Source organism: Amblyomma maculatum, chromosome 1, assembly GCF_055883805.1.
Source record: "Amblyomma maculatum isolate TAMU_Amacu chromosome 1, ASM5588380v1, whole genome shotgun sequence".
In the NCBI taxonomy this organism is placed as follows: Eukaryota; Metazoa; Arthropoda; class Arachnida; order Ixodida; family Ixodidae; genus Amblyomma; species Amblyomma maculatum.
This window is the reverse complement of record NC_139344.1, coordinates 46,448,468-46,461,251: the sequence shown is the minus strand read 5'-3', so window position 1 is coordinate 46,461,251 and position 12,784 is coordinate 46,448,468.

The window sequence follows — 12,784 nt, the reverse complement described above, 5'->3', positions numbered from 1 at the left end:
TATTATGCTTGTTATTTCCCTTTTATAGTCTAGATCTGCTGTTACTCCTGTACAAAGTGGACATATTCGCCTACTACTTCCAGTGCTTGGCTATCTAACGTAAACTACTGTTCTTTCCTTAGGCGGTCGAATAGTACCTTAGTCTTCCGTCCAGCGCTTTAGCCGAGAAGACTCACGGTCATCGAAGCGGTAACACCGCCTTGAAAGAATCTCACTGTAAAATCTGCCTCACAGTGAGGCAACCTCAGAGGTGCTCTCTAAGTAGGACCTCTTCAAGCCACTTATGATTACGCGCCTCTCACTGCGACTGAACGCCTTGTCCCCGTGTGCGCGGAGCTAGACACTGCTTCGCAATCTCCACATTATCTGCCCGCCAAGCACTTTCGTTCCTCAGTCTCCTCAGAGATCCCAGAGCAACAACGCTTTTTGTAACGAAAATTACACTAGGCTAGTAGAAGCGCATTTCGGGGAGCCGAGCGTAGGCCATTAGCGCGCATGCTTCGCTACCACGGCAACCAGCTGGGCCGTTCCACTGGTGTTCAACCACTGCACTAGTTACAGAGAGGAGGAGAAGGATGGTATCGGCATCCCAGAAGATGCGCGTGCTGGCGCTGAAAGGAGGAGAAGGGTATTTTCATACTACACGTGCACGCACCGCTGCGGACAGCTGACCGAGTGGATCAGGAAAGCGTATGCCGGCATCGCATGCACAGGGCATGAAGAGTGATTCGGCTTAGAACGGCGGTTTGTTCCGCCGTGGTGGCGCAGTGGATAAGATGACCGACTACAGCTCGGGAGTACCCGAGTTCGAACCCGGCGTTTCGATGGAGGCGAAATGGGGAAGCATCCGTGTGCTGTGCGATATCAGTGCACGTTATAGAACACCAGTCCGTCAAAATTACTCTGCAGCCCTGCACTACGGCACGTCTTTCTCTCTTTCCGGTTTCACTCCCATCTTCTTCCATTGCCTTAAGGCGCTGTCAGGTGTCCAAAGAACAAGGGCGATAGATAATGTCTCTTCCCTTTCCCTTGAATAAATTATTGCAATAGAACGCCGGTGAACTTTGATGCGTTCAACGGAACGCTGGTTGTGTTCGATGCTATGCTCGATCTCCCACAGCCGAAACTTTAGCCCGTTGTGGTGGTGCCGTCGTTACGGCGCTCGACTGATGTGCCCGAGGATGCGGGATCGAATCTCGGCCGCGGTGGCCCCTTTCCATGGAGGCGAAAAGCAAAGCGCCTGTGTGTTGTGCAATGTCAGTGCACGTTAAAGAACCCCAGGTGGTCCGGATTTTCGGAATCCTCCAATACGGAGTCTTCCATAGTGTCACTTAGTGGTGACAAGGCCGTAGGCAACATATGAGGAGGCTTGAAACATTCTGGAATAGACTCTTTATTGGGATGACTTGCGCCCACAAAAGATCTAAGCAATCTGCGACGGCGACAGCACGAAGCGTGCTAGGCGGTCATCGATCAACGAACGCCCGTCGGATTCGTCAACGCTAAATTTAAAGGCTGCGAAGAAACATCCAGATAAAGCCGCAGACAGTGGCTATCACAACCTGGAACATTGCAGAAACACGCGCAAGTGGCCGAAATTTGCTAGATGCAACTCGACGCATCCTGTGCGACAAGAAAACGATAAAACAGCATCTCGCGGCAACGAGCATGAAAAAACAAATACAGAATTGATCCATGCGCTAGAATCCCAGTGATAAGGCCTCATACCGGCGGCTGTCGAAAAGCAACAAAGATCTAAACCGATTGTAGAATATACTACCTTTTTGGAAAGGCATCGCCTCGATGTTTACAAAATAAACACAAAAAGACAAATAAATTGCTAACAATTAAAATACGGGCGTTTAGCGCGCGAAACAAGGCTTCAGGTGCAGCACGTGAACTTTTCGCATTCCGTTGCCGCTAGGATGTGGTCATGCCATCGCGTATGAGTTCATATAGTCATGTTGTCCTATGCGCCGAAGGACTTTGTATGGCCCAAAGTATCGGTGCTGTAAATTTTCACTTAGTCCACGACGGCGAATTGGCGTCAATGCCTACACTTGGTCTCCTGCCGTGTACTCTGCGTGGCGTCGTCGCAAGTTGTATATGCAGCCGTCGGGCTTCCTTTTCACGCAGCAGGTTGGCGGCGACGTCTAGGTTGTCTTCTTTTGTCCCATGCGACAGTATCGCGTCAAGCGTCGTCGTAGGCCCTACATAAGCTTGAACGAGGTCGCTCTGGTTGTCTCCTGGATGCCCGTGTTATACGCGAAGATCACGTACTGCACGATGGTGTCCCAGGTCTTCTGTTTGGCGTCGACGCACATGGCGAGCGTCTCCGCTATAGTTTTATTGAGACTTTCCTTGAGTCAGTTTATCTGCGGGTGGTATGCGGTCGTCCTGTGGCTTGTCTGGCTGTACTTCAAGATGGCTTGAGTAATTTCCGCTGTAAATGCATTTCCTCGGTCCGTGATGATCACTTCAGGAGCGCCGCGGCCACAGGAGAATTCGTTCGACAAAAAACTTGGCAACTTATGGTACGGTGCTGTTAGACAGAGCTTTCGCTTCGGCGTACTGAGACATGTAATTGGTTGCCCCGATGGACCCATTTTTTTGTGATTGGCCATCCATATATTCCGCGCTGATGAAGTTGGGAAGGAGCCGAGGAACTCTATCCCAATTTATTGAAAGGGCTTAATCGGGGGCGATATGGGGCTCAGTAGACCATCTGGTCTGATTGGGGGCGTCTAGCGTCGCCGACACCCACGGCATGTATTCAGGTAATGCGCAACGTCTGCAGGCAAGCGTGTTCAGTAATATTTCTCTTATATCTGGCGCAACGTGCGCGCGAATCCGAGATGCCCTGCTGTCGGCTCATCGTATAGCGCCTGCAGAAACTCCGGTATGAGGCTTTTGGGCACAAGAAGCTGTGCTGTTCTGTTGGCTGTAAAGTTCTTCTTCGTGAGGACGCCATTCTTTAAAGCGAATGACTATAAATAACGCTTGAACACCACAGGAAGAGAAGCGATCTTTCCTTCGAGGCAACCAGCTAGGTCATTCAACTCGAGGTCAAAGCGCTACTGCTGGGCAAAACTGCTGGCGTTTACTGGTCCCAAGAAAGCGTCTTCGTCGTCTTCTTTCGGCGGCGCGTCAACGGGGGCTTGTAACAATCACACTGGACCGGAACACTTTCAACTAGCCTCATAGACGACTATGATGTCAAATTCCTGAAGACGCAGGCACCATCGCCTAATGCGGCCGGATGGATCCTTTAAGTTGGCAAGCCAGAACAATGCATGGTGATCGTTCACAACCCTCAATGGTCGTCCGTACAAATAGGGGCGGAAATTGGATGGGGCCCAAATGATGGCAAGACATCTTTTATTTGTCGCAGTATAGTTGAATTCAACTTCCAACAAGGAACGGCGGGCGTACGCGATACCTTTTTCCTGTCCGGCAATTTTCTGAACCAGAACAGCATCCAGGCCAATGCTGCTTGCGTCGGTATAAATTTGTCTCCTCATTTTCTTCGAAATGCCTGAGTACAAGAGGCGAGTGTAAGCGGCCGTTAAGTTCCTTAAAGCATCATAATGCGGCGCTTCCCATTTAAAAGGCAAGTCAGCCTTTGTAGGCTGCGTCAACGGTTTGGCGATGCGCGACTAGTTGATGGCAAATCACCGATAGTAAGCGCATAGCCGAAGGAATCTGCGTGAAGCTTCCTTGTCGGCAGGCGGTGTAAACTGTGCGATCGAAGCTGTTTTCTCCGGGTCTGGGCGAACAACACCCTTGCTAATGATGCGATCTGGGAACCACAGTTCCTCGCAGGCAAACTGGAATTTCTCTGGTTTCAACGCTAGCCCTGATGATGTAATTATTTCAGCACTTTCCGAAGCCTTTTCAGTCGGTCTTCAAAGCTTGAACAGATCGGGTTTAGGCCAACATTTTGGTTCATGGCCCCTTTTCCCAAGCATTTCACCCCAGAAGAGCCGAACATCAGGCCGGGGAAATTGTGTACCCAATGGGAACCGGTGGGTACCTGGCGGCACTAGGGATCGAACCCTGTACCTCCCGAATGCGAGGCGGATGCTCTACAACAAGGCCACCGCTTCGGCATCACAACGACATCATTCAAGTATTTCAGACAAATCTGCCAATTCAAGCTCCCCAAAACGGTATCCATTACCCGCTGGAACGTCGCTGGTGCAGAGTAGAGACCGAATAGTACTATCGTGAATTCTAAGAGGCCGTCTGGTGTGATAAACGCGCTCTTCTCGCGGTCTCTTTCGTCGATCTCAATTTGCCAGTACCCGCTCTTTCGGTCCATCGACGAGAAGTGCTTGGCGTTGCAGAGCCGATTCAGTGTGTCGTTGATGCGGGAGAGAGGGTACGCAATATCGTTTTCATTATGCTATTCAAGCGGCGGTAATCGACGCAAAAACGAAGTGTTCCGTATTTTTTCTTCACCAGAATGACGGGAGCCGCCCATGGGCTGTTGGTTGCCTGGATGACGTCTCCACAAAGCATTTTATCTACGTAAACTTATTTCTGTAATACTCGCAGCGTCGATACTTGGTTTGTCCCTTATTTTAGAACTAATTATACACTTAAACACTAAAACACAACCTTCCTCACATACTCAACAAATATAAATACAATGAAAATTTCCAATTCAAAGAATTGCGGAAATATTTTGTGGAGCTGTGAGACTTTTGTATTTTTGTTACTTCTGATCTTGTAGGTGCGCACTGATGTACAGAGCAAGTTTTAACATTTTGATTGTGTCGTACTATTTGATGTGTCTATTTTGCTTGTTATGAATGTACATCTGTTTTAACTGTACACTAGAGAACAGTCAGCATGTCTGGGTGAATTTTACATGTCCTTACGCGTACTTCAAAGTTTTCTAGTAGCTGACCCTGAAACCTGCATAGTTTACATGGAATAGTTGCATTTATCGAGTGTATTATATATTGTTTCTATTTATGTGTGTATTTTTCTCTCTATTTTACATGCATCATTCCCTTGTAGTAATTCTCCTACACTTCGGTGTCACTGCTTTGCAACACTTTGTATATTTTTTCCGGGCCCCGTTAAGCTGCAAAAGCGGCCTTTTGCCAGGAGATCCCTCCAGTTGTACTGATGGAATAAATAAGTAAAAAGTAGCTGACGTAATTCTGCTCCCTCGCTATTTTTCTTGGAACGATAAAATGTAGGTGGGTAACATGTGACCACTGATTTCGTACCGAAGCAAAACTCGCTCAACAATCGTTTTTGCTCGTGCCATCAACTATGAGCTCTTTGATAGAACACGTTGCGCGTTTAATATCAGTACGCAGCTCTTCTAGTTACAAAACACCTGCTGTTCTCCTCTCCTGTTAGGAGTGCTTGAAAAGTAAGATGAGGTGCGGTTCTCAAAAAATCTATGTGGTTTTTCTCAGGATTCGGCAGACTTCGGCTGTGACGCTCCATTGAGATTGAGGAGAGAGAAAATCTAGTGGATATTTCCCTCAGTTTCAGTCCTCCTATTGCAGCATGAATAACGAATCGAATCCGCCATTGAAGCATTTGGAGCCGATTCCTAACGCACACGAGTACTGCCTTGACGATTGCAACGACAAAACGAATGCGGGAAGATTGAGTAAGGAGTATACCTGCCTCAAACATATTAAGCAATGTAGCGATTGCATGATGTATACGTAAATGTGCCCAAACATATGATCCCTAAGAATGCATGAAAAAATTCTTCTTGTTGGATTAAACCTCCCGCTAAACTCGACCACGCCGTGGCAAAGGGCTTCAGCAAGGTAGGGAATTCAGGTTCCGAAAATGATTTTGTGCGGCCCATCAAGGTTGCATCCAGCGTTATTTTAAACGAGTTACTGATGTTACGATTATCGCAAGAGTCTAAGCTTGTCGTATTCTTTAAACTTTTTAAAGTACAATTATACACCTCATTTTCATCGGTCGGTTCGAAAATAGAGATTGAGAAACTCTATCGCCCACAAATTTAAATAAATCACGGATGAGATATCGACTCCTGATTGTAGTAACAAAATCGTTAAAAGCATTGTCCAAAGAATTCCCATTTAGGTCAAAATCATCCTCTGTTAAGCTTTTCATGTTATTTGGGTGAGTAATTCTATTTAAAAGTTTATTAAGGCGCCTCCATTTTCTTTAGGATTATTAAATAGTTTCTTGTCAAAGAGGTTATTGTGGGAAGTAGTCCTAGCTGTCCTGATTTCTTTGTTCAAAAAAATCCGAAATGCTTTAAAGCGGACCAGTAGTGCGGTATCCTTAGTGCTGAACAATTATGCGACCATTTTTTGCTTCTTTACAAGTCGCAGAAGTCATGGGGACATGCACGGCTTGCGAGCGTTTTTTGGAACCTTTGCTTCAATGGTAGAAAAACATTCATGATAGTCTGGTAAAAAAATCCCCAAGAAAGTTCTAGGCAAGCCCGAGTAGGTGCTTCAAAAAAAGAAAAAAAAAAACGTTTCCAGTTTACTTGCTCTGTACGACACCTAAACGTTTCAGGGTTTTTGTGTGAACTAAGCTGCCGATGGGGATTAAAGGTTTGTGCTAAGCGGGATTTGGAATAAATGCTTAGGAAAACAGGTAGACGACCTCCGTCTTGAGGCATTTTGATAGACTAACAAGCAACGCCACGATGACAATGCATGTATAAAATTTTTATATTTTTTTTAGAGTCTCGCTTTAAATCTCCTCTATCGTGCGCGAGCCTATCACGTGGTGGTCGCACATAAAGCGGCAGAGTGGGCTCCGAGCAGAAAGTCTTCAGTGCTTCTGTGCGAGTCAGCATCGGCAAGGGACACGTGATGTAGACAAGCCACCTGCGAAAGCAGGTGGCATTCAGACGACGGCGCGACCAGCGAACTGTGGAAAGCGCGAAGATGCTAAGAAATAAAGCACAATGCACAGGGGTGTAGAGCGCAGGTTTGTTGTTTAATGCGACAACACAAGGCAAAGCAAAAAGAAAACAACTAATGACTTCTATTTTATAGTTACTCTGTCACCGAATTTTAGAAATAAGCAATTTATGTCTGCCTGATGTACGCTTTTTTTTTGCGCACACTGCTAGAAACACGTTTGCCCCCTCCTCCCAAGATATAGATATTGCAAGCAGATTTCTTTTTTGAGCCCAGAAAATGACATGCTTGCCGTTGGCAAGGACGTATATTGCCAAATAAATGTCAATGGCGCCGGCTTTCAATCTGGACACACCCATCAGGACGACACAGCGGCGTCAGGTGATGTCAGTGCGCAATAGACCTACTACGATGAACAGCTCGCAAGGTGAACTCGATATATTCTTCAGCGCTGTGTGAATTGTACCATGCCTCAAAAATACCGAAATTAAACTTATTTTCGAATCTGCGCAAAATATACGTTTCTGTTTTTTCTCTTTACTAGCAGCAAGTTCTCTGGCTCAAAGACGTGCTTCGAAAGCTGGAAGTTGTATACCGCAGGAAGGTTCTCTCATAGCTTGCTTCTGGCAGCGGACTTTGGCACTTAACGGTGGTCGATTCTAACCAGAGTTAGAATCGGCCACTTCTAACCAGTCAGGGAGCGAAAAAAAAAAATAAAGAAGAAACAAGGAACACAAACTTCCAGCCGTTACACGCTTACAAGCCTTTACACGCTTACAAAAGCTAGCCGCATGTAACGTTCATGTATTAGGGCTGGCCCGAGGCAAAAGGCACGAAAAGCCCTCTACGAGGGCTTTTCTTACAGAACTCACCATTTTAGAGTTATATATGAATGTATCTTTAGAACTAAGGAAATATTAGAAAAATGCGGTACATGATCGATAGTAAACGGGAGAAAGGTAGCTTGAGCCTTACTCGTGGTCGCCGCCTCAAAGCTGCAGCACGAAGAAGCGGGGACGTGGCGGCCTAGGCACCTCTACTTCCTGACGAGGAAAAGTGCCCGGTGCGCTCATCCACCGCGAAGAGGGCTTGACAAACGGGCTCAGGCCGAGCGTTATTTCCCAATCCAGTTCCCAGGCTTGATAAAGGGATGGCCAAGAGATCGAATTGTCCGAGTTGACTCTGAGAAAAGAATATATTGTTATTGAGACTCCAACGAGGCGTTTGGAGCGCAAGAAGTGTCACGCGATGTTTCCAACACATCTTTCGTTTTCACCATTTCCACAGGAGTGCGTGAATTCTACTCAAAGATGGATGCTGCTTCGATGACATTCAGGTGGAATAATAGGAGTTTAGTACTAATGACATAAGCGGAACGCTGTACGTAGATTATTTTCAGCGCGTGGCTTTTTATAGGCCCCAGGTTAACCGGCCCGATATTGGAACTGTGCTGGCAAAACACGGCCCAAGGGCGGCACATTGTTGCCAGTATGTTTCTCATAAGGGTCCTGCCATTCTATAAGCTGGTTACAACGGGCCAGGTATGCCATTGCTTGCTGACATTGGTACTATGTCTGGAACCCAGTGATAAACATTGTCCTGCAATACGTGTGGCTCACCAATATTTCGCATATGCTGGTGTGAGCTTTGCAGCATCGTCCATCAGATCGATCGGTCTTCCAACATTTCATATACGCTCGTGTGCGTTTGCAAAAATTGTTCGCTCATTTAGGTATGACTGCCAACATCTGATACACGTTTATGTATGCTGGCAAATATTTTTCGCTCATTAAGATCCCGCTGCCAACATGCGGTACTGCATCTTGTAAAATATTGATCAACATTACCTGGTTATTTAGCCAGACTGCTAGTGAGCATTGGTCAACATTTTCCCCTTAGACTGCCAACACCTCAAGTATTTTGGCATGCACTTCTTGACAACACTGTTCCGTTGGGTTCAGAACTGACTTTTAAGAATGAGACCTTCCTCTACGATCCTCGGTGTTCATAATTAGTCTTCATTACTTTTAGGTGCGCAATAAGCAGCACATTGAAATTGGTCATGTGTGTAGGTTATGAAACGAGGTGTACACAAATTGCAGAAATAATCCTTGTCTGCCTTATCTGATAGCGGTTCATGAACATTCAGGCAACATTGGCTGCCGGGCGTTGTTATATTATAAAACTAGAGGCAGTCGCATTCCTAAGCTACTCCATTCGATTGCATCCTCAGTGAGCGTGCGGTTTTCGAGACATACGCCCCGAACCTTACCATTATATTCATGCGAATACGGATGTATGACAGAGACAGTCCATGAAAAACATCCTTGACGTGGTTAGCTTTTGATCCGAACGTCTCTTCCAGTTCGGCATCCAAAAGCGAAAATTAGAGACCTGCCTAGTATGCCAATGGCACATGCAGCATCATGAAACATCCCGCCGCAGCTGAAGCCGTTTAGGCGGCCATCGTGACGTTTACGCATGAATACGAGAACTGAAATTGAATTTTTTTGTATAGAGCTGGATCTCTGGTAGCACACGTGTCTAGCAATGTTCTACAAATTGGAGCTGCCTAGAAATATGACCGTCTCCAAGTTGACAAACTAATAATATAAGAGGCTAAATATTAAATTACTGCATCGTATTTAAATAGGGGGCTGACAACAGTAATTAGTATTTTTTCTCTGTACGCCTGTCCGCATAGCGTACTTGCGAAACAGCTTTGATATACTTGTGATTATTTATTGCTAAAAATCTACAAACTGTGTAGATGAGCCACGCCAAACTGTTTTACTGACTGATTTGTATATTTTTCCATGCCGACAAACCATAGCAGCTTTCATTTGACGAGGCACTTTACAAGAGTAGCCCTGGAACACACACACAAAAAATAACACAATGGAATAGTTTATAACAGAAGGAAGGATGACAATGGGAAACCGGCATAAATAAAGACTGAGACCATCATTGCACACAATAGAAAATTTATGACAACAAATCAGGTAGAAAATATTCCTATCTACGTGCTTTATGGAGAAAGAGAACACGTTTGCGTGATTAGCGCGGTCAGTTCGTATCGAACAAGCTCACACGTGACGTTACTCTGATGAAATTTACCAGTGTGGCATTTCAGTTGCATTTCATAAAGAGAAGCGACGCCCCAGTTTTCTCTGCCCACATTGGGTTGTGCGCTCTCCCGCTTTTCTTTTTTCTTTAGCTTGCAAGAAATGCAGATTACAAATATTGCTAGCTATATCCATATACCTGGGCAGGACACCTTATCAAAATACAGTAAATGTGTTTCTATTCATAGGCGTCTTTTTTTTTAATATTGCACACTGCTTTAGCCAAGAGCGCAGATAAAAATGAGCCCTTTCACGAAAATTATGTGAGAGAATTTTATTCTCGTTACTCTTTAGCAGATAGATGCATGTGTAATGAAAAGGCAAAGCACACTGAGCTGTTCTCTAGCCCATTTCTTTATATTAAGCCTCACAAGTTCGCGGAAGTCATATCTGAGCGCAAATTTTTAATTTAACTGTATGTGCTTTACAGCCATAACACAACGATTTTTTTATTCGCAAGAACAGTTGAACCAAGAACCTTGCTCGGTTCCGGGCGCTCTGTGCTGGTCATCTCCAGTAGAAGCTATACCCCAGGACGCATGCACTTGAAAGCGACACGAAAATCTTGTCGTGAATTCTTAGAAAGGAGTGGTTGCACACAATGCACTCGCCTCCAACAAGCAATGCCCAGCTCCTTTTCTGCCGCCTCCTCCCCCCCCCCCTCCCCACCACCGCTCCTTATCTATACTTCGTCTCACAAGATACTTGCAGCACTGTGAAAGGCAGAGGAGCCCTTGCAATTGTGCTCTTAAGTACCTCTCGCCCATGGGCAGTATAATAGGGAATTGTGCTCCTACTGTCACCCTCATAAATTTGAGGGCGAGAGGTGCGTAGGAGCACAACTGCTTACTGTAGTGCGCGTGATCCTGATTAGACCGGGTGCCTCTGCTTTTTGCACTGCTTCAAACATCTTGTGAGACGAAGTATACCCTCAAGTTGTTGTATGTTGAAGCAATGAAGACACCTGACAGCAGTACTGGATGTCTTTCCAGGCACCATATATGGCTCCCCGAAACTCCCCCGCTTTGTCCATGTTACTGTTCATGGACCGCGCTTGCGGTGGTGGTGGTAGTGGTTGATTTATTTTTTTTTTATAATAATCAAAAAGAAGGAAACGGTAATGCCGGCCGCTGCAACTGCTATCTAAAAACTGAAGCACTTGATCTGCGGCCGGCGGCAAGGAAAAGGGGTTAGGGAGAGGATAGCGAGGGGAAGTAGAGAGGGGAGCGATAGGAAGAAAGGGCAAGGGGAGCTTTGTACTTTATTTACAAAGTGCAGACGGTCAACGAGTTCGCATCGCTCGCGCGCAAGTGCCCGAGCACTGTCCACAAATGCCTGCGCGCGAGCGGCCACTGCAATTGTTTACAAATTATATATATATATATATATATATATATATATATATATATATATATATAATACCAGTGATGTATATATATAGTCGCGCGCACGTAGCGTCCTGTCGCAGACAGATCGCGCACGCGACACAATGCACCAGCTGCCGGGGTGGGGCGTCCGGCAGCATACGTACAAGGTAGCACACACGGAGCGTTCAGGTCACGCACGCACTACCTGGCTAAGAGCAAGCGAGGCTTCAAGCCTGCCCGCTGGATGAACGCACAGAGGCTCACCATTGCCCTGTCACGGGTGCGCGCACTGCCTCGCGGCCACAGGAGCGTCTCGATGCTGTCCGGGATGATTCCGAGAGCCCTATAAGCCGAGATCATCTCGCGACGTGGCTCTGCGGATGCGGTACAGCGAAGCAGCATGTGCTCCAACGTCTACACTGCAACGCAATCACAACACACGTCGCTCGACGAAAGTCCGTGGCGCACCCGTCTTACCCCAGGCCACACGCAGCCGACGCGCACTCGGATGAGCATTGCACGCTGTAGGCGCGACAATGAGCGCGCGCCGACAGCAGGGATGCGCTCTCCTGGCACGATGCGTGGGTCCGGGTGTTGCTGACGGAGGTGGTCATAGATTACCGCGCGCACGTCCTCCAAAGCGAGAAGTTCGTCGCTGGGAGGGAGTTGATGTGCGGCGGTGGCGAGTTCATCGCCTTGCTCATTGCCGTGTATGCGGAGTGACAGCAGCCAAAGGGTATGAAAAAGAACTGAACAAGGGTAAATGGGGTGCGCCTCAGTTCGCAGATGAGCCCACGTTTCGACAAGTGGATGAAGACAAGTCCACTTGTCTAAACGTTGGCTCATCTGCGAACTGAGGCGTACCCCATTCACCCTTGTTCAGTTCTTTTTCATACCGTGCAAACCATTTTTTTCCTTTCGTTCTACCGGCAGCCAAGGAGAGAAGACGATTCTATAGTTGACCGACCAATGCCCAGTTTCTAATGAGAAAAACGTTCTGGTTATAGAAATGTTCTTGTCGGTAGCGACCGCAGGATTGGCGCGAACGATCGTGTTATGATAGTGCTTCTAGCCGCGGCTCCTGCGGCGAGCGGTTCCTATAGTAGAGCGGGTGTGGGCGAGCGCCTGACGCCCCACTCAAGCTCGGTGCTGCTCTGCATGGCACCGGCGCACTTAGACGTCTCGGCGTCTAACATGCCTGGGCTCGTCCGAGCAGATGCCAGACATTCTGGCGCCACGACGACTGCCGGCGCCACGCAGGCGCACCCTCCTTTCCCTCCTTCTCGTACCGCGGCGGGAACCCAGTGCGCTCGTTATTGAGCTCCTTGGTCCGCAGCCACTACAGTGCCCGGATTGCATAGTTTGAAGTCAAACTGCTTTCTGGCCCGCTTAAAAGAAGGTGCTCGGC